The sequence below is a fragment of the Mustela lutreola genome, chromosome 3 (genome assembly GCF_030435805.1).
Source record: "Mustela lutreola isolate mMusLut2 chromosome 3, mMusLut2.pri, whole genome shotgun sequence".
NCBI lineage: Eukaryota > Metazoa > Chordata > Mammalia > Carnivora > Mustelidae > Mustela > Mustela lutreola.
In genome coordinates, this window is record NC_081292.1 from 129,857,489 (window position 1) to 129,880,482 (window position 22,994).

Sequence of the window (22,994 nt, forward strand, 5' to 3'; positions counted from 1 at the left end):
TGCTGTGTAAAAGCTTGCTATCTTGATGAAATCCCAACAGTTCATTTATGTTTTTGTTTCCCTCACCTTTGGAGATGTGTCTAGCAAGAAGTTGCTGTGGCTAAAGTGTTGGAGGCTATGGCATGATTGGAGTTGAGGACCAAACCAGGCCCTGACTTGTGTCTCCTTCAAAGTCCGGACACCTTGACAAGGTTAAGGACAGGAAAGTTGAGTGCACTGAGAACAGGGTTTGTGCTATGTGTTATGTGCTCACCTACATGACTTCCCACACACTCTCCCTACAGAAGGGAACAATGTGGCCGGGGTCCTGAAGTCTTAGTTAGTCCTTGTTGTTCTGTACCTCCCATAACCGCCTCCTGGTTGATTGTCTTGCTAATGAGTTTAGCCGAAACTACCTGGCTTCATGAGGTTTGCTTGTAGTTAATGTAGACTTGTTATAGGAACTTGCAGTCATCTGGCTAGGTATTGATGTATTACTCCTTCTATTGTGATCTGCCTTATAAATGCTTGTAAGATGTGAAATAAAATTGGCACCGTTGGACATCATCTTCAGTGTCCCTCCTGCCCCTATTTCTTTGTCTCTTAATTTCTTTTCACCATCCTCTTAGCACTCACGGTTTTCCTGGCCGATTCGTCACGCTGGCCGCGACACTAAGGTCAAAGAGTTTGCTGCCTCTGTTCTCCTCAAGGATTTGGGTGAATTCTTGTCTCACATTGAGGTCTTCCATCCACTTGGAGTCTATTTTTTGTGTATGGTGTAAGGAAATGGTCCAGTTTCATTATTCTGCATATGGCTGTCCCGTGTTCCCAGCACTATTTATTGAAGACACTTCCCCCCCACCCCGATCTTCCTTCCTGCTTTGAAGAAGATTAGTTGACCCTAGAGTTGAGGGTCCATTTCTGGTTACTCTATTCTGTTCCATTGATCTGTGTGTCTCTTTTTGTGCCAGGACCATCCTGTCTGGATATTACAGCTTTGTAATAGAGCGTAAAGTCTGCATCTGTGTTGCCATCAGCTTTGGTTTTCTTTTTCAACATCCTTTTGGCTATTTGGGGTCTTTTCTGCTTCCATACAAATTTGGGTATTCTTTATTCCAGTTCTGTGAAAAATGTGGATGGTATTTAGATAGGGTTCGCCTTGAATCTGTGGACTGTTCTGGGTAGCATAGACATTTTCACAATATTTGTTCTTCCAATCCATGAGCATGGAACATTTTTCCATTTCTTTGTCTTTCTCCACTTCTTTCATGGCTTTGATATGATTTTCTGAGTACAGATCCTTTGCCTCTTTGCTTAGATGGATTCCTAAGTATCTTATGGTTTGGGGTGCAATTATATATGGGATAGACTCCTTAATTTCTCTTTCTTCCATCTCATTGTTGCTGTAGACAAATGCAAGCGATTTCTGTGTATTGATTTTATATTCTGCCACTTTATGGAATTCCTGGAGGGGTTCTAGCAATTCTGAGGTGGAGTCTTTTGGGTTTCCCACAGAAAGTGTCCTATTGTCTGCAAAGGGTGGGAGGTCCAGATATCTTTTACTTCTTTTTGTTAAAGAGAATGGGCATCCCTGTCATTTTCCTGACCTGAAGGGAAAAATTGAGTTTTTCCCCATTGGGAAAGATATTCTCTGTGCATTTCCCCTAGATGGCTTTTATGATGTGGAGGTACCGTCTATCCTCTATCCTTCCATGGTGAAGAGTTCTGATCAAGAAGGGATGCATTAATTTGTCAAATGCTTTTTCTGCATCTATTGAGAGGATCCTATGGTTCTTTTTTCTTCTACTAAGTTAGTGGATTCCATTGATTAATTAGTGGTTGCCAAATCACCCTTGCAGCCCAGGAATAAATTCCATTTGGTCGTGGTGCATCATCCTTTTAATGGGCTGTTGGATTTTATTGGCTAGTATGTTGGTGAGAATTTTTGCATCATATTCATTAGGGATAGTGGTCCATAATTCTCCTTTGGGATGGAGTTTTTGCCTGGTTTTAGGATCAAGGTAATGCTGGCCTTATCAAAAGGGTTTGAAAATTTTCCTTCCAGTTCTATTTTTTGGAAAAGTTTCAGAGGAAGAGGTATTAAAACTTCTTTAAATGTTTGGTAGAATTCCCCTGGGAAGCCATCTGGCACTGGGCTCTAGTTTCCTGGAGGATTTTTGATGCCTGCTTCAACTTTGTTGCTGATTATGAGGCTCTTCAGGTTCCCTTTTCTTCCTGGTTCAGTTTTGGTCGTTCCTATGTTTCTGGGAGTGCATCCATTTTTTTCGAGACTGCCTGATTGGTGGACATAGAGTTGCCATCCTATGTTCTTATAATTGTTTGTATTTCTTTGGTGTTGGGTGTGATCTCTCCTTCTTGATTCATGATTTTATTGATTTGGGTCCTTTCTGTTTTCTTTTTGAGAAATCTGGCCAGTGGTGAATCAATCTAACTAATTCTTTCAAATAAGAAGCTCCTAGTTTCATTGCTTTGTTCTACTATTCTTTTGGTTTCTACTTCATTGATTTCTGCTCCAATCTTTATTTCTCTTCTCCTTCTGGGTTTAGGCTTACTATGCTATTTTTTTTTCCCCAGCTCCTTTAGGTATAGGGTTAGATTGTGTATTTGACATCTTTCTTGGCTCCTGAGAAAGGCTTGTGTTGCTATATACTTCCCTCTTAGGACCACCTTTGCTGCATCCCAAGGATATTGAATGGTTGTGTCTTCACTCTCATGTGTTCCCATGAATTTTCAAAATTCACCTTGAATTAACTGGTTGATCCATACATTCTTTAGTAGGATGCTCTTTAGGCTCTGTTTATTTGAGTTCTTTCCACCTTTCCGCTTGTGACTGAGTTTCATTTTCAAAACATTGTGGTCTGAAAATAGGCAGGGAATGATCCCAGTCTTCTGGGATGAGAATGAACATGGCAGCCTCCCTATCTCTGGCCATAGAGTTGAGAGCTTGGGGCCCCACTTCTCAATGCTCCCTCACAGAAACGTGGTCAATCCTCTGTCTCCCCAGTCTCTGTCCAGACTCTATGCTCACTGCACCTGTGACCAAGTATTTCTGTGTCTGGCACACAACCCTGTTTGGAATCTCCAAACCCAACAGACTCCTGCAACATACACAAGCACCACTCTTCCTGGGGGAGCAAGGGGGCTCTCCCCAGTTGTGCTGCTTCTTGGGCCCCTTCTCAAAGAACAGTGGCCAGACTGTGCTGTGAATCAAAATTTATGGAAACCTCCAGCTTAGAACTCACTCCTTGGCTCACTCTTTGCAGCTGACTTCCCTGCTCCAATACCTGGGAGCTCTGCTGCCCTCAAGTGCCCCTGGTATTCCTGGGACCCCAAGGATCCTGAGACCACACTGTCTCATCGAGGGTTCCACCCCCTGCCCAGCTGCCAGAGTGACATCCCTCACCAGAGCAGACTTCTAAACATTCTGATTTTGTGCTCTGCTTCTCCTAGGACTTGGCAGTAACTGCCTGACAGAGGCTCCCTCCCCCCAGGGTTTATCTTCCCACCTATCAACTTAGACTCACTTTTCTGTACCCCCTACCTTGTGGAAAGTGGTCATCTTTCTGTTTGTAGAGTTGCTGCTATTCTTTTCTCAGGTCTGTGCTTGAATTTGCAGGTGTTCAGCATGGTTTGGTAGCTATCTAGCTAAATTCCTTGTGCCAGATGAAATGAAGGTGTCCTGCTCCTCTGCCATCTTGGACTCTCTCTCATTCTTCTTTCTCCAGATTGCTTTGGGTACGGTGGACCTGATAACATCATTAACTCTTCCAGTTAATGAGCATGGCATATGCTTCCATTTATTTGCCTCATCTTCTAAATCTTTGGTCCATAAATCACTCACCAACATGCACATCTTTTTCTTTCCTTTTCTACCATGTGTGCAGTATACCAGGTCTTTCTCTTCTTTGGTTACTTTTATTCCTAGATTTTTTCTTTTGCCTGATGCAATTGTAATGGCATTACTTTCTTAATTCCTCTTTGTGAACATTGGTCATCAGCATATAGAAATACACGTTGGGGCTCTTGGGTGGCTCTGTCGGTTAAGTGTCTACCTTCAGGTCAGATCATGATCCTGGGGTTCTGGGAATGAGTCTGCCATTGGGCTCCCTGCTCAGGAGAGAGTCTGCATTTCCCTGACCCTCTGCTGCTCCCCTTGCTTTTTCTCTTTGTCTCTCTGTCTCTCTGTCTGTCTCTGTGTCTCTCTCTCTATGTCAAATAAATACATTCTTTAAAGAAAAAAAGAAATGCAACATGTTTCTGTATATTGACTTTGTATCATGCAGCTTTGCTGAATTTATTCTAATTTATTTAAATTCATTTATTTGTTAATAAAAGAATTTAAATTTTTTGCGTGGACCCCTTAGAGAGATTTCTACATATAGTATCATGTCATCTGCAGATAGTGACCATTTTCTTTTCCTATTTCGATTTCATATCTTTTTTGTTTGTTTGTTTTTTGGTTTCTTTTGTCTAAATGGTTTGGCGAGGGCTTTCCATACAATGATGAATGAGAGTGGTAAGACTGGGCATCTTTATCTTGTTCTTGCTGGTAGTGGGAAAGTTTTCAGCATTTCACCCTCAAGTATAATGTCAGCTGTGGGCTTTTTATGCAGGGCCTTTGTTTGGTGGGTATGTTCTGTCAGTACTCAGATGTTTTAGAGTCCTTACCATACATGTATTGAATCTTGTCAAGTGTTCTCTTTGCATTTATTGTAACAATCCTAGGGTTTTGTCTATTGTTTTGTCAGGGTGGTGTATGCTATTGGTGGATGTGCAGATGTGGAATCATCCTTGCATCTCTGGAATAAATCCCACTGGGTCATGTTGTGTGATTCTCCTGATGTATTGTTGAATAAATGTTGCCAACAATTTGTTGAGGATTTTTGCATCTCTGTTCATGAGGGATATTGGCCTTTCCTTTTCGTATAGCATCCTTGTCTTTTTTGGTAGCAGGATAATGCTGCCTTCATAAAATGAGTTTGGACATATGCCTTCTCTCCTTTTTAAAAAACGGTTTGTGAAGGGTTGGTATTAATTCTTCTTCTACCTCTGGTTGAAATTCTCAGTGAAACTATCTGGGCTTGGGTATTTGTTTCTTGGGAGGTTTTGATTATCGAGTCAATCTTTTTACTAGTGATCAGTCTGTTCAGATTTTCTGCCTTTTTCCAACTAAGGTTCATTCTAGGTTGTTTTTAGGAACATATCCATTTCTTCTAGGTTGTTCAAGGTATTGGCCTCTACTTTCTCAAAGTACTCTCTAACAATCCTTTGTATTTTTGTGATATCCATTGTAATTGTAATAGTTCATGTTTCTTTCTTTTTTTTTTTTAGTTTTTCAACTTTTCACTTAAATTCAGTTAGGCAAAGTATAGTTTTTGATGTATTAGTCAATGATCCATTAGTTGCGTATAACCCCCAGGGCTCATCACAACATGTCCCCTCCTTAATACCCATCATCGAATTACCCTGCCCCCCCCAACCTACCTCTCCTCTAGTGGGTTTCCTATGAATAAGAGACTCATGGTTTGTCACCTTCTCTGATTTCTTCCCACTAAGTTTTCCCTCCCTACCCCTGTGGTCCTCCACACTATTCCTTGTGTTCCACATATGAGTGACACCATATGATTGTCATTCTCTGCTTGACTGATTTCATTTAGCATAACCCCCTCCAGTTCCATCCATGTCAATGCAAATGGTGAGCATTCATCCCTTCTGATGGCTGAGTATTATTCCATGGTATGTATGTACCACATCTTCTTTCTCCATTCCTCTGTTGAAGGACATCTGAACTCCTTCCACAGTTAAGCTCTTGTGGACATTGCTGCTATTAACATTGGGGAGTGTATGCCCCTTCTTTTCACTGTATCTGTATCTTTGGGGTAAATACTCAGGAGTGCAATTGCTGGGTCATAGGGCCGCTCTACTTTTAACTTTTTGAGGAATCTCCATGCTGTTTTCCAGAGTGACTGCACCAGTTTGCATTCCCACCAACAGGGTAAGAAGGTTCCCCTTTCTCCATATCCTCATCAACAGTTGTTGTTTCCTGTCCTGTTAATTTTAGCCATTCTAAGTGCCGGGAGGGTATCTCATTGTGGTTTTGGATTTGCTGATGAAAATTGAGGTGAAGCATTTTTTCATGGACTGTTGGCCATTTGTGTGTCCTCTATGGAGAAGTGTCTCTTCCTGTCTTCTGCTCATTTCTTGAGTGTTTTGTTTCTTGGGTGTTGAGTTGAGCAGTTCTTTGTAGATCTTGGATACCAGACATTTATCTGTCATGCCATTTGCAAATATCTTCTCCCATTCTATAGGTTGCCTTTTCGTTTTGTTAATTGTTCCCTTTATGGTGCAGAAGCTTTTTACCTTGATAGAGTCCCAATAGTTCATTTTTGCTTTTGTTCCCCTGGCCTTTAGAGACATGTCTTGCAAGAAGTTGCAGTGCCCAGGTTGAAGTGGCTGTTATCTGTGTTCTCGAGGATGTTGATGTGAAACAGGAATCAGTTATCTTTCTTTCCTGATTGTATTTGAGCCCTCTCTCTTTTTTGGTGAGTCTAGTTAAAAGTTTGTCTGTTTTGTTTTTCTTTCCAAAAAAGGCAGCTTGTATTTTCATTGATCTTTTGTCTTTTTAGTCTCCATTGGATTTATTTCAACTTTTCTTTTTGTTATTTTTTTCTATCTACTGATTGGGGGCTTTGCTTATTTTTTTGTTCTTTCATTTTTTTCCATTTCTTTCTCATGTATATTAGGTTTGTTATTGGAGAGCTTTCAGATGGATGGATGAGGACCTGAATTTCTATGAACTTCCCCCTTAGAGCTATTTATCCTGCATTCCATAACTTTTCATAGGTTCTCTTTTCCATTTGTCTCAAGGTACTTTTAAATTTTCTTTTGATTTCTTACTTGACTTTTGGTTGTTTACCAGCATGTTGTTAAATTTCCACATATTTGTGACTATCTCATTTTCTTCTTGTGACTGATTTCTACTTTCATACTATTGTGGTTAGACAAGATTTGAACCAGAGCATGAAGGGAGCATTCAGTTTAGAGGTTAGTTTCCTGGAATACTTTCTGAGAGCAGACCCGACTTCCATGGGTACAGAGGAAGGTTTTGTGAGACTTGGCGGGGAGGTGCTAAACACTTGTTAGAATTATTTATTACTACCATGCAGGCTGTGTACCACTGTTCACACTGTAGCCCTGACGGGCATGTATGTCCTTAGAAACATTTTCCAGGAGGTGCAGGGTGGCCTTCTCTAACAAGTGTGTCATGTGGGTTCACGGCATGGCCTCAGGTCATAAATCAGGACGTATGGTAAACTGGGGCATCAGAATCTGACTTTCTTTTGAAAGTGACAGAAACAGGGCATGGTGAGTTTCATGACAATTGCTGAGGTCCCAAGTGACCCACTGGGTATTGGTGGTGGGTGGGGTCATGGAGTCTGCGGATCTGTCTCATCAGAACCTGTGGAATTCAGGGACACCCTCTTGTCTGTTGAGTTGTATGGAGACAGGTAGACAGCAGTCTCTTGCCAGGCACGAGAGTCACACTAGACCACCACCAGAGGGGCAGTGTATGATGGGAGCCAGTGCTTGCTTTCCATGAAAACCAATCAGGATCTGGTGACTATTCCTAGCAGCATCTTGGGGAGAGGAGGGCGGTGGTGATGCACAATTCCTAGGGTTATGGTCAGCACTAATCTGGAGTTTGGTGAAGTGAATCATGCCTGGCACAGAAGGCACCCGGTCACTGTAGCTGTGGGCACTGTCCCCATGGCACTTTCATGTCAGAGACTCCCATGCTGCCACTTCCTACTTTTCATCATCTTCATGATCATGAGCCTATGCTCTTGCCCATGGCTCCCCAGGGTATTGCCCTCCGTCAATCTGGCCCGCATCCTTTGTCTTTTGCAACCAGATGCCATGGTAGCCTTCTCAAGAGGCAGCTCTGTCAGTCCTCTGATGGAACACTTGCTTCAATCCCCTGTGAGGTGAGGATGATGCCCTGCCCTGGAGGAGGGCTATAGATCCCCAATCAGGAGAGCCCTGCCTTCCTTTTCAGCTTTGTCAGCCCTCCCCTCAGTCCTCTTCAGGGAAGCTGTCCCCACTTCCTCAGGTGACAGCTCTGACCTTAAAAACCAATATTGTTTTCTGTATCTCCATGCCTAAGTTCATCCATGGCATGTCTTTCAAACCTCTCAGTGGGTCTTCAGCAGTTCTGCAGGGTTGTCTGCTCAGAGGGGATGACCTCAGAGGGGCAGCCTTCCCTGCCACCTCCCTCAACATGTCGCTGAGTCCTGGAGCCAGCTGCCCCACTGAGTGCTGAGGGACCGAAGCCAGCCTATCCTAAGACCAAGCTGTGTCAGTAGTGTAGACTGATGTGTGCCAGAAGCAGTGGGAAGGTGGCATGGGCCAGGTGCAGGCAGTTTCTCTTTCTTATTCCTTCCCCCCCACTCCCAGAAGTAGCTCAGAGCAGCCTCCACAGCCCACATGATGAGATCCCTTTACATGAGCCTCCTGCATTCAGCTGGTGTGCTTGGTGGCTTCCCATTGCTTCTGTCTCCCATAGTGACACCCATGGCAGTTTCTGGATCAGGGGAGGGGTTATACTCTTGTCTGTACTTGACCCTCTTCCTATCCCGCACTGAGCCCACCCACCTTTATGTTTCCATGGATGTGCTTGGAAGCAAGCTCTTCTACAGAAAATGTATTAGCCAAATGAATCCAAGTAATGACCACTGAATTAGTGACCCAGGATAGAGAACAAACCTGCTCTGAAACTTATCCCACACTCTGTGACCATCTCCTACTAAAACAGAAACAGTAATAGCTTTTTGGATTATGACATGGCATATATCTCTACTTACACTCTCTTGAATGCATAGGTACTGATCCAGGATGAAAGGGGACCATGGCTCCTGTGGGCTAGAATTAACAGGTAAGATGTAAGAATTTAGTGAAAATTGAATTTGAGGCATAGAATGAATAAATATTGATGAGGAAATCCTCCCAATAAGGGCATATGAACATTGTGTACCAAAGCTTTTTCAAATAGGTAACTGAAAGAAAAATGTTTTTTATTGTTTATTTTAATTCTAGTCGAGTTAACATACAGTGTTATATTAGTTTCATGTGTACAATAGCATGAGTCAGTAATTCTATATATTAGTCACTGCTCATTAAGAAAATTGTACTCCTAGTCCCCTTTATCTATTTCACTCATCCCTCCATCCACCTTCCCTTTGGTAATCATCAGTTTGTTTTCTATTGTTAAGAACCTGTATTTTGGTTAGTTTCTTTTTTCTCCATTATTTATGTACATTTGTTTCTTCAATTCTACACAAGAGTGACATCATATGGTATTGTCTCTCTCTGACTGATTTCACTTAGGGTAATCCTCTCTAGATATCCATCTGTGTGGCTGCAAATGGCAAGATTTCATTCTTTTTCTGGCTGAGTAATATTCCACTGTGTGTGTGTGTGTGTGTCTCTGTGCGTGTGTGTGTGTGTACACATCTCTCATCTCATTTATCAGTTTATCAACAGACATTTGAGTTGCTTGCATATTGTGATCTTGTATATAATGCTGCAAGAAACATAGGGATGCATGTATCCTTTTGTGTTATCTTTTTCATATACTTTAGGTAAATATCCAATAGTGTGGTTCCTAGCTGGATCCTAGGGTAGCTCTATTTCTAATGTTTTGAGGACCCTCAAAATGTTACTGTTTTCCAGAGTGGCTGCAGCAGGTTGCCTTTCTACCTACAGCGCACGAGGGTCCCCTTTTCCCACATCCTCCCAGCACCTGTTGTTCGTTGTGCTGTTGATGGGAGCCATTCTGATAGTATGTGACAATATCTCATTATACTTTTGATTTGCATTTTCCTGAGGTCGGGTGATGGTGAACATCTTTTCATGGGACCATTGGCCATCTGTATTTCTTCTTTGGAGAAATATCTGTTCATGTCTTCAGACCATTTTTTAATTGGATTGTTTGCTTTTTGGTGTTGAGTTGTATCCACTCCACATATTTTGGACGCTGTCCCTTTACTGCATAGGATATTTGCAAATACCTTCTCCCTTTTAATAGGTTGTCTTATTACTTCTTCCTAGTTCTTCTGCTGTGTGGGAACTTTTTATTTCAATATAGTCCCATTTATTTTTTCTTTTATTCCCTTTGCCTCAGGAGACAGTCTAGAAAAAAGTTGCTTTGGTCCATGTCAAAAAGTTACTGTCTATGCCCTCTTGTAGGATTTTTATGGTTTCAGGTTTTGCATTAAGGTCTTGAAACTGTTTTGAGTTTAAGTGTCTGCATGGTGTAAGGAAGCAAAGTAATTGCATTCTTCTATGAGCAGAGGTCCAGTTTTCCCAACACCATTTGTTGTAGAGACTGTCCTTTTCCTTTTTGATATTCTTCCCTGCTTTGGGGAATGCTAATTGGCCGCACCATTGTGGGTTTATATCTGAGCTTCTCTCTTATTCCCTAGGTCGCTGTGTATATTTTTGTGCAAGTGCCATACTGGTAGGATGACTACAGCTTTGAAATATAACTTGAAATCTGGAATTGTGACTTGTCCAGCTTAGTTTTTCTTTCTCAACATTGCATTGGCAGTTCAGTACCTTTGGTAGTTCCACATAGATTTTTAGAAGTGTTTGCTTGAGTTCTTTTTGTTTAACTGAATGTCAATGAGCCAACCTATAGTACACCATTAGTTTCAGATGTAGTGTCCAATAATAGATCAGGTGTGAATAACACCCAGTGCTCAATGCATCACATGCCCTCCTTAATGCCCATCAGCCAGTTACCCTAATCCTTATCCACCTCCCCTCTAGCAACCCTCAGTTTGTTTCTGTAATGAAAAGTCTCTCATGGTTTTTCTCCCTCTCTGATGACTTCCCATTCAGTTTTCCCTCCCTTACCTTCTGATCCTCTGTGGTGCTTCTCCTATTTCACATATGAGTGAACCCCATGTGCTGATTGTCTTTCTCTGATAGACTTATTTTGCTGGGCATAAGACCCTCCAGTTCCATCCAGGTGGATGTGATGGTAAGTCTTCATCCTCTCTGATGGCTGAATAATATTCCATTGTAGATATGAACCACATCTTCTTTATCCATTCATCTGTCCATGAACATCTGGGCTCTTTCCATAGTTTGGCTAGAGCAGATAATGCTGCAATGAACATTGGGGGGCAGGTGCTACTACTTTTCACCCAATCTGTATCTTTGGTGTAAATACCAAGTAATACAATTGCTGGGTCATAAGGTAGTCTATTTTTAAATGTTTTTAAGTTCTAGAGTATCTCCAAGATGGATTCTCTCTCAGGAGTTCTGACTCCCATCATCCCCACTCCTATGGAGTTTCCCCACTACACACAATGGCTGTTCCATGGAGATTCCCAGGGCAACACTGGACTAGTAAGTGTCTTCAGTGTGTGCCCCCAGGCCATCTGATGTGGCTGAGAGGCCACGAGCAATCCTGAACCGAAACCAAGGTTTTGGCTTTGCTGCCTTACTTGCACACAAATAGCAGTGACTGGGTCAGGCCTTCACTGCAACCGCTGAGCCGGCTTAGTGAGGACCTTGCCTAGAACTCTAGCCTCCTGACACTGTGAGGGCACAGCGACGTCAGGCAATGCGACAAGGGATTCTACATCAGGGTAGACAATGCAAGGTATTGTTTCACAGCAAACATGACCAAAAACATGTAAATGACAGAATAGTAAATAGTTCAATGTACACTATATGAAGGCAGTGATGGGAAAAGTGAAGGATGGGGTCAGAAAGGGAAATAGAAGTCCCAAGAAGCAGGCTGGGGTCATCAGGAGGTAAGGGGTGTCTCACGGAGGAAGGGACCAGGAGGCTTGACACAGGTTCCCACAGGGCAGCATCAGAGTGTGCACTCTGCCTGACCCACGGCCCCCAGGGGCACTGGGGACATTCTAGCTCCAGAGGATCTACAGAAATGCCAATTGGCCTGAGATGAGCTTCGTGGGACATCTTCTTTGTTCCTGGGTGTGCCTCCTTCTCTTCTTCTGGAAGCTGTTGATTCTCCTTTGTGTCCCTCTGAGCTGCACCATTTTTGCATTCTTTTATTGGTGTGGATTCAGTGCTGTTAGTTGACACAAATTCTTCCTGAAAAGAAGTGGAATAGAAGCCTTCCTTGTCTCCTAAGTAGACCTGAATAGATTCCATAGTAATAGCCCTTTCCCAGGCCCCTGGGCTTTCACCTGCTCTCCAAGTCTAAGATTTTAGAAGACATCTTCTATTCTTAATAGGTTGAAAGAATTCATTGGTTTTTTAAAATTTTACCAGAGTCACACTTTTCAGCATCTATGCAATGACCTGTAAACATTGAATGAACAATGTTTGACAGGATGAAGGAAGAATTGACTTTGCAGTGCGATTTGGGGCAATGCTTACTCACTGTTGCCCCCGTGTGGCCACTCTCCAGATAGCACGTGGCCAAATGTGTTCCCACTCACGGGATTCAAGGGAGAGTAAGATTGAAGATTGTTGGTTCTTGAATTCCTTATCTCCTAAAAACCATCCTCTAATTTATGAGCAATATTCTAAATCGAGTATATATTAAGTAGATATTAGGGTTATGGTCAGGGTCAAATTACATATATTAACTATGGACAGCTTTGTGTATGTCAGTTTTACCTGCCTAAGGTGTTTTCTAAAAATACAGTGGGAGAGGATATACTCATCAAAGCACTGAGCACATGACCTGTCCCCAGAAATAGGTCACTACACATAATGATTGTTTCGTCTTAACTGAGGACCAGGAGATGGTCCTATAGGTACTTGGCAGGTAGCATCTGTGGCCAGCAGGCCATTTCCCCCTGACAGCCACACCCAGCTCAGCCCATCTTCTGCTCTGCTCAAGAACAGCAAACAGACAGACCAGGTGCAGGTGGGACTCCCTCCTGTCAGGCATGGCTTGCTTCTGATAGGTAGAGAAGTGAACCAGCTCACATGCACATGACATGTTCCTTTAGTTCCTTGCTATTGGCCTCCCCTTTCTGTCACCCAGGTCCTGAAACTTCAGCTCTTGTGAGAACTTGGGTTTGCAGATTTCTGTTGACATTTCACAGTGTAGATATGTGTTGCCTTTGTTCCCTATCTTGGGGTTGGAGATGAAGGTGGGAAAAGTCTGAAAAGTTGCTGCTCTGAAAGCAACAAAAAGAAATATCAAGTGTGCTCTGCCCCCAGCACCTCAGGTTTGAAAGCCATGGCCAACTACGTACTTCATGTTCTACACAATGAGCTTTAGGGACTCCTGGATGCATGTGACATGAAATCGTACTGAAAGAAATCTCGTTACTGAACTTTTGCCTTGCAGAAGATAGTTCAGGGATACCGCCCCTCACCCGTGCTGGCATTTCCCATCTGGCCAATGCCCAATCACACTGACATGTGTAGCCACCCAAGGGAACAGCTGTGACATCCTCCTGGAGCACCCCTGGCCCCCCTGCACCCCGGTCTGGCCAACCTTGCACAGCCCCAGTCCTCCCGAGCATCCCGTGTCATGACACAGCTGTGATCACCCTCCTAGAGTGTTCCCTGTTCTTCTACCCCCAGGTCTGGCCAACCCTGCACACCCCCAGTCCTCCTGAGTGTCCCTTGTCATAGCACTTGCCACACAAGGCTGTCATTTGTTGTCTCTCGCTCTTTCCTTTCTGCTTGGAGTAGATCTCTGTCACAAATGCCTGGCTGAGTGACAGGCAGATTAATGGTTTCAGGATCTTTTGTCCTGGAACAGCAGGCATCCCTCAAAACTCTGACAGGCATGGAGACTCTCTGTCCCTCTATGTGCCCCCAGCCTCGATGGAACCTAGTGTCCAGGACAAGGGACTTGGGAGTCCTCCCAGATGAAGTTTATTCTCTGAAGGTGATCTCCTTCGAGATCATTATGGAACCATATTGCATGGCTCTTCCTGTGGGACAGAAAGCACACTTCTGTATTGTATTCTCCTTGCACACTGTAGCTAACAAAGAGGAAACACACACTCACAAGTTCACACTTATGCATCCATTTCTGAGCATCAGTACCATGGAAACAATAGTGAATTCCCATTGGGCTGCAGACCTGTAGATGTGCCATTCAAGGTGTCAACCGAGGAGGATGGAGATAGTGTACTCGCTAAAAGGATGGACGTCCTTGCCTCTAGGGGTGAAGAAATTAGATATGACCCAGAAGGTGCTACGTTCTACTCAAAGAAGGGACATGATCCTAGGATCTTTGAGACCAGGGATCAGCACTTTTTCTGGGAAGTCTTCTGTACAGATTTTCTGTGAGGTGTTGCAGTCTATGTGATGTCTCTGGCAATGACTCAACTTTTGCATGTGGCTTAAAAGCAGCCACAAACTATCTATAACTAATGTTCCAGAGACACTTGATTGTAAGAACATGGGGGGAGGTCCATTTGGCCCATGGGCGGTAGCTTTCCACACCCCAGATCTGCACCATGATGGATAATGGGGGAGAGGGCTCTTCTTTTCCAGTGGCAGACCGGGAAGACATTGGGATCTATCCTACCTGACCCCAAGCCCTGCCCATGAAAGGAAAAAAAGATTATAGTGAGAATATTCCCCATGAAGGGTCCCATGAGAGTCTGGGAGTACAGGAAAGATCTGCAGGTGCTGAGGCAGGATCGCTGCGATGCTGAGTGGAGGGCAGCTCTCAGACGGGGCTTCAGGTTCTGAAGGTCAAGGGGCCATGGAAGTTGGCGGTGGCCTCAGGGGGAAGGCTGTTTCTCCCATTCTGTGGGTTCTGCACAGCTACAAATGGCACAGTTTCCTCTTTGGGAGCACATGTTCTCTTGGGGTATGGCTCAAGGGTCCCCGATCTGAAGGGGCTCAGGGCCAAGACTCTGTGGAGTCTCTGTATGAGAACCTAACCCAGGGTTGGGGTTCAGGTCTAGGGGCCTGGCAGGGCCCACCTGTTGCTGCTGAAACAGGCTCCCTGGGGGGCTTAAGTAGAGGGTGGGTTACCCTGGCATTCAAGGAAACCTGGACCACTCCTACAAGTGGCATTTAGAGCACTTTCTGCAGGCTTCCAGCGACACCACACGGGACCACAGGCCAGACCAGGCAGCTGCACCAAAGGCCCCTGCTGCCAGAAACGAGTTTGATGGGACTTTCCAGCCAATTCTCAGGGGGGCTTCTGCCCAAATCGACATCGATTTGGGCAGAAATCCCCCTGATAATTGGCTGGCATTGGTCGGCAATTTGGTCCACACACCATCCCCGTGCTGAGAGCGCTTTCTCTCTAGGAGCGTGTTGCGGCCATGCAAGACAGCAACCCGGGCCCACCTGCTCCTGGAGGCCCTCCACAGAGGCGAGGTCCCTAGGTGCAGAGTTGAGTTAGGTTGTCAGCCTGAGCCTCAGGCTCCAGCTTCTTTTGGCAGAAGGGGACTCCAAAAGTGAGGGCTGCCTGATGTGGGCATGCAGGTTTCTCCCACTCTGAGTATTTCCCGAATCTCCCAATGGCATCTTTCCTCCTGGGTGGCAGGAGCAGTCCTGTGGTATGGCTCAGGGGTCCCCAATCTGGAGGGCTTGAGGGCCAGACCTCTGGGGACGAAAGCCTGAGAACCCAACCGTGCATTATGGTTTGGCCTAAGGGCAGGCCACACCTGCCAGTGATGTGGGCTCCCCAGTGGGCTGGGCAGGCATTCAGAGGGTACCTGGCTTCTGGCTGGCTGTGCATGCACCTAGGGTTTAGAGCACTCTCTTGCAGGCTTTGGGCGCAACCACGCAGGACCCCGGGCAATGCCCAGGCGGCTCCCCCTGAAGGCCCCTGCTGCCGGTAGCGAGTCTGCCGGGGCTTTCCAGCCAATACTTACGAGCTTTCCACCCAAATTGACATCAATTTGGGTGGAAAGCTCGTGAGAATTGGCCGGCGCTGGGCAGTGATTCGGGCTGCAGCTGGTATGGTGTTGGGAGTGCTTTCTTGCTAGATGTGTGTCGGGGCCATGCAGAACTGCAAGTTGGGTCCGCGGGGCTTCATGCTGGCCCCCGCAGAGGAAAGCTCCCCAGGGGCAGATTTGAGGAAGTGGGTGAGCAATAGTGTAGGGCTCCGACAGAAAGGCGTACCGAAGATATAGGTGGCCTGAGGTGGGCATGTAGATTTCTCCAGCTCTGAGTGTTTCCTGCAGCTCCCAAGAGCACGGCTTCCTCCTGGGTGGCAGGCGGAGTCCTGTGGTATGGCTGAGGGTTCCCCAATCTGGAGGGCTTGAGGGCCAGGCCTCTGGGGACAGAAGCCTGAGAACCCCACCCAGGCATAGGGTTGGGGCTAGCGGCATGGTATGCCCCAGCTGCCGGTGCTGAGGCAGCCTCCTGGGGAGCTGAGGGGGGGTGGCCGACATTCATAGGTGACTCAGGCTGCACATGCATGAGGCATGTAGAGCACTTTCTTGCAGCGTTAGGGCCGCGACTACGCGGGACCTCGTACCAGGCCCAGTCAGCTCTCCTGAAGGCCCACGCAGCCAGAAAGGAGTTCACTTGGGGTTTCTGGCCAATTCTCACAAGCTTTCTGCCCAAATCGATATCGATTTGGGCAGAAAGCTTGTGAGAATTGGCCAGCATTGTGCAGCGATTCAGGCCACACTCACACCTGCTGTTGAGATCACTTTCTGGCTAGGTGTGTGTTGCAGCCATCCAGGAACTCAGGCCAGGAACACCCAGTTTTATGGGCGTTGAAATCAGAAGGAGAGTCTTTGGGAATTCTCCTGGATAGAGACATGCTGGTGGCTTCAAGGGGCTTGGTGTCAGGAACCCTGTGGTGAAATTCTTGCCTGATGCTGGGTAAGTCAGGTTATCCCACAGGTTTTCCATTTCCTCCTTAGGAAATTGCTAGCAGGGAATGTTAAATGGCTCAGGGTTCCCCAATCTGGAGGGCTTGGGGACCAGACCTCTTGGGATGGAAGCCTGAAAACTTAGAATTAGGGGCCAGGGACCTGGCAGGCCCAATCTGCCAGCACTGAGGTGGGATCCCCAGTGGGCAATGTTGAGGATAGGTATCACGGGGACCATCAGGCTCCAGGTTGGTGACCAGGGGGGCCACTGAATGTTGGGGTGGCCTCAGGGAGCCATGCAGGTTTCTCCCCATCTGAGAGTTCTGTGCAACTCCAGATGGCAGTTTCCATCTGGGTGGCAGGAGGACACCTGAGGTGTGGGTCTGGGGTCCACAATCTGGAGAGCTTCGGGGACAGGCCCCTGGGGACGGAAGCCTGAATACCCAACATAGGGTTCTGATTAAGGCATGGGGCATGTCAGGCCCGATCTCCTAGCACTGAGCACTCCAGGGGACTGAATAGACGGGGCTTTTGCCCACGTGTGCACATAGTTTTTAGAGTGCCTTCTCGTAGGCTTCTGGCAACACCATGCGGGACCCTGCACTGGGCCCAGGCGGCTCCCCCGAAGCACTCTAAACACTGGGTGCATGCATAGCCCAGGACACTCCAAATGCCTGCCCAACTTGCCCTCGACTCAGCCCCCCATGGATTCCGCCTCAGCACTGGCAGGTGGGGCCTGCCATGTACCTAGGCCTGAACTCTAACCCAGGGCTGGGTTCTCAGGTTTCCGTCCCCAGAAGCCTGGCCCTCAAGCCCTCCAGACTGGGGACCCCTGAGCCATACTGCAGGACTCCTCCTGCCACCAGGAGGAAACCGTGCTCTTGGAAGCTGCAGGAAACACTCAGAGCAGGAGAAACCTGCATGCTCACCTCACCTTCCGTGACCCCTTCTACCAACAAAAGCCAGAGCCCTATGCTAATGCACATCACTTCCCTCAAATTTGCCCTGGGAAAGCCTTCCTCAGCCAGGGCCAGCAGGGAGATAGATGCATGGGCCCTGCTTGCAGTCCCTCATGACCTCAACACACCCCTAATGAGAAAGCGTTCCCAGCATGGAGCCAGTGAGGGACCCAAATTGCTGCCCAGCACCAGCCAATTCTCACTTCTTGCTGCCCAAATCGGTGTTGATTTGGGCAGAAAGCTCATGACAATTGGCTGGAAAACCCCGGCAAACTCTCTTCCAGCAGCGTGTGCCTTTGGGGAACTGCCTGGGCATGGCCCAGGGTCCTGTGTGGTGTTGCCCGAAGACTGCGAGAAATCACTCTAAATGCCCGGTGCACAAGTGGCCCGGTTAGCCTCCAAATGCCGGCCCAACCGGCCTTCTACTCAGTCCCCCAGTGAGCTCACCTCAGTACCAGCAGGTGGGCCTGTTATATCCCTAGGCTTGAACCCTAACCCAGGGCTGGGTTCTCAGGCTTCCATCCCCTGAGGCCTCATCACTGGCAGGTGCTGCAGGAAACTGTTAGAGTGGGAGAAACCTGCATGCCCACCTCAGGCCATAATGCCCTTTGGCACGCCCTGCTGCCAAAAAACCCAGAGGCTGACGCTAATGCTCACACCCTACCTCAACTCTGCCACTGGGGAGCTTTCCTCTGTGGGGACCCTCAGGGAGCATCGTGGCCCCGCTCGCAGTCTCGCAAGGCCACTACATGCAACTAGTGAGAAAGCGCTCCCAGCACGGGGTCGGCGCACCATCTGAATCACCACCCAGCGCTGGCCAATTGGTGCCCAAATCATTGTCCTGTGTGGTGTTGCCCAAACCCTTTGAGAAGGTGCTCTAAAAGCCATGCACACACATGGCCAAACACTCCATCTACTCAGCCCCCTGGAGTGCCCGTCTCATCGCTGGGAGACATTCCCCAGCCTTAAGCCGGCCTGACATGCCCCTATGCCTTAATCAGAACCCTATGGTATTCAGGCTTCTGTCCCCAGGAGCCTGTTCCACAAGCTCTCCAGATTGTGGACCCCAGGCCCACACCTCAGGTGTCCGCCTGCCACCCAGATGGAAACTGCCATCCGGAGTTGCGCTGAACTCCAGAGAGGGAGAAACCTGCATGGCTCCCTCAGGCCACCCCAACCTTCGGCGGCACCCCGGTCACCAACCCGGAGCCTGATGCACCCCGAGATGCCTGTCTTCAAAACCGCCCCTAGGTATCCCACCTCAGCACTGGCAGATTGGATCTTCTATGTCCCTAGCCCCTAACCCTAATTCTAAGTTGGGTTTTCAGGCTTCCGTCCCAAGAGGCCTGGCCCCCAAGCCCTCCAGATTGGGAACCCCTGAGCCACAACCTGGACTCTGCCTGTCACCCAGGAGGATACCATGCTGCACAAAACCTTCAGAGTGGGAGAAAGCAGCATGCCCCCAGAGGCCACCCCTCCTTCAGTGCTGCACCAGGCCACCAACATGGAGCCTGGGGCTTGGTCGGAGCCTATCCCTCAACTCTGGCCCTGGAAAGTTCCCCTCAGCTGTGGCCCTCAGGGGAGTCGAATGGGTCCAGCCTGTGTTCCCAGATGATCGCAACATGCTCCTAGCAAGAAAGCATTCTAGACCACTAGAACCAGCACAGCCCAAATCATCGCCCAATGCCAGCCAATTCTCATGAGATTTCTACCCAAATCAATATCAATTTGTAGAAATCTCATAAGAATTGGCCAGAAATCCCCTGGCGAACTTGCTTCTGGCAGCGTGTAGGGCACCCCCTGGATCTGGCTTAGGACAGGAGAGGTTATGGACCTAACCCTGTGAGAAAGCCCTCTTGAGCCAGGTGCACATGAGGCCAATGGCTTCCACTAATCAGCACCCTAGGGTGTCCGCCCCAGCGCTGATGGACTGGCCCTGTCATGCCCCTAGGCCCTGGCCTTGGCCCTAACCCTCAGCTGGGTTTTCAGGCTTCTGTCCCCAAGGGCTTGTCCCTGAAGTCCTCCAGATTGGGGACCCCTAAGCCATACCCCAGGACTCCACCTGCCAACCACAAGGAGACTGAGCCTTTTGGAGCTCTTTAAAACCCTCAGAGAATCATGCTCCCCAATGCCAACTCTTATCTTTGGAGCCCCAATGGGACACAAACACAGAGGCTGATGCTCAACCAGACCTCCTCCCTCAACTCTGCCCCTGAAAGCTCCCCTGTGGGGACTGAGCCATGTGGGCCCAGCCCGTGTTCCCAGATGGCCATGACACACACCTACCAAGAAAGTGCTCTAGACCACGGGCGCCTGCACCGGAAGACTTGCCACCCATAGCTGGCCAATTCTCATGAGCTTTCTGCCCAAATTGATATTTATTTGGGCTGAAACCTCATGAGAATTGGCTGGAAAAGGCCTGGCCAACTCGCTTCTGGCGGGGCAGGCCCTCCTGGGCCCAGCCCAGGGTCCCAAGTAGTCACAGCATTAACCCTTCAAGAAAGCTTTCTACAAGGTGGGCATACATGAGGACAAATGCCTCCCACTACTCAGCCCCCTGAGTGCCCACCCTGGCACTGGCAGTTCGGGCCTAACATACCATTAAGCCCTGTCCCTAAACCTCAGTTGGGATTTCAAGCTTCGTCCCCAAGAGTCTGTCCTTCAAGCCCTCCAGATTGTGGACCACTGAGACATACCCCAGGACTCTGCCTGCCACCTAGGTGGAAAGTGTGCCGTACGATTCTGCGCAAACCTCACAGAGTGGGAGAAACCTGCATTCTCAGCCTGAGGCCACCCACACCTTCAGTGACCCGCTGGGCTGCAAACACGGAGGTTGACGATCAGCTGGCACCTCTCCATCTTCTCTGCCCGCAGAAAACTGTCCTGTGTGGGGGCCCTTGAGAGAGCCGCGTGGGCCCAGCCCTTGTTCCCGGATGGCCGCAACATGCATGCACCCAGCGAGAAAGCGCTCTAGACCACAGGCTCCAGCAACACGAATTGCCGCCCCAAGCCAGCCAATTCTCAAATCGGTATCGATTTGGGCAGAAAGCTCTTGAGAATTGGTCAGAAAATCCCAGCGAACTCGCTTCCAGAGGCAAGGAACCCCAAGGACTCTGTGTGTGCCTGGCCTGGAGTCCCAAGTGGTAGTGGACCAAACCATGCAAGAAAGCCACCACGTAGGAGAACAATGACTCCCACTACTCAGCCCCTTGGGGTGCCCGTCCCAGTGCTAGCAGATCAGGCCTGCCACGTGCCTAGGCCCTGGCTCTAACCTTTGGTTGGGTCTTCAGGCTTCCGTCCCCAGGAGCCTGTCCCTCAAGCCCTCCAGATTGGGGAACCCTGAGCCACACCCCAGGACTCTGCCTGTGACCCAGGTGGAAAGTGTGCTGTTTTGGATCTGTACACGGCACCCCCCCGAGGCCACCCCCCACATTTGGCACCCCACTCGGCCAAAAACACGGAAGCAGGGGTCCTCACAAGAGACACATGGGCATGGCCCATGTTCCCAAATGGCCATGACACGCACTTGGTGAGAAAGCACTCTAGACCGAGGACACGAGTGCGGCCCAAATCACCATCTAACGCCGGCCAATTCTCATGAACTTTCTGCCCAAATCGATATCAATTTGGGCAGAAAGCTCTTGAGAATTGGCTAGAAAACCCCCTGCGAATTTGCTTCCGGAGCGTGGGCCCACAGGGCTAACACCTGGGTCTGGCCTGGGGTCCCGAGTGGTCACGGTCTATCCCCGCAAGAAAGCCCTCCACGAGCCAGGCACACACCAGGCCGGTGCCTTCCACTACTAAGCCCACTGGGTTGTCCGCACTAGTGCTCACAGATCAGACCTGCCATGCCCCTAGTCCCTGGCTCTAACGCTCGGTTGGGTTTTCAGGGTCCATCCCCAGGGGCCTGTCCCTGGAGTCCTCCAGATTGGGGACCCCTGAGCCACACTCCAGACTCCACCTGCCACCCAGGAGGAAACCAAGCCCTTTGGAGCTGCACAAAACCCTCAGAGTGGGAGGAGCCTGCATCTCCCCCTGAGGCCATCCCCACTTTTGGCACCCAACAGAGCCACAAACACAGAGACTGACACTCAGCTGGACCCCCTCCCTCAAATCTGTACTCGGAAAGCTACTTTCTCGGGGTCCCACATGGGAGCCGCATGGGCCCAACCCGTGTTCCCAGATCGCCGCAACAAGCACCTAGCAAGAAAGTGCTCTAGACTGTGGGCGCCAGCTCAGCCCAAATCGATGCCCAGTGCGGGCTAATTCTCACAAGCTTTCTGCCCAAATAGATATCGATTTGGGCAGAAAGCTCATGAGAATTGGCTGGAAAACCCCCGGTGAACTTGCTTCTGGCAGCGCGGACCCACATGGTTGCCGCCTGGGCCTGGCCCAGGGTCCTGAGCAGTTGCAGCCCAAACCCCGCCATAAAGCATTCTGTGAGGCAGGTGCATGCGAGGCCAATGCCTCCCACTACTCATCCCCTGGGGTGCCCATTCCGCCGCTGCTGGATCAGGCCTCCCATGCCCCTAGGCCCTCACTCCAACCCTAGGTTGGGTTTTCAGCCTTCTGTCCCCAGGGGCCTGTCCCTGAGCCCTCTATATTGGGTACCCCGGAGCCACACCCTAGGAGTCTGCCTGCCACCGAGGAGGAAACTGTGCTGTTTGGAGCTGTGCAGAACTCTCAGACCAGGAGAAATCTTCTTGCCTCCCTAAGGCCACCCCAAAATTCGGCAGCTTTATTGGTCACAAACTCAGAGCATGATGTGCCTCCTGACCCTTGTCCTTGACTCACCCCCGAGGGGAGCCTGCCTCAGCGCCAGCAGATTGGATCTGCTATGCCAATAAACCCTAACCATAACCCTACGTGGCGTGGCCAGACTTCCATTCCCAGAGGCCTGGCCTCAACCCTGCCAGACTGGGGATCCCTAACACTCATGCTGGAACTCTGATGGCCACCTCGGTCACAATGTTGCCATTTGGAACTCTGCAGAATCCTCAGAGAGGGAGAAACCTTCATGCCCCCCCCCCAAAACCACCCCCACCACCCGTGGCCCCCTGGCCACAAAGCCACATCTGGTGCGCTGCTGAACACATGTCCACAACTCAGCCCTGGGGGGAGCCTGCTTCAGCTCCAGCAAATCGGGCCTGCCATGCCCCAAGTGACTAACCCTAACCCTAGGTGGAGTGTACAGGCTTCCTGGCCCACAAGCTTGCCAGATTGGGGACCCCTGAGTCTT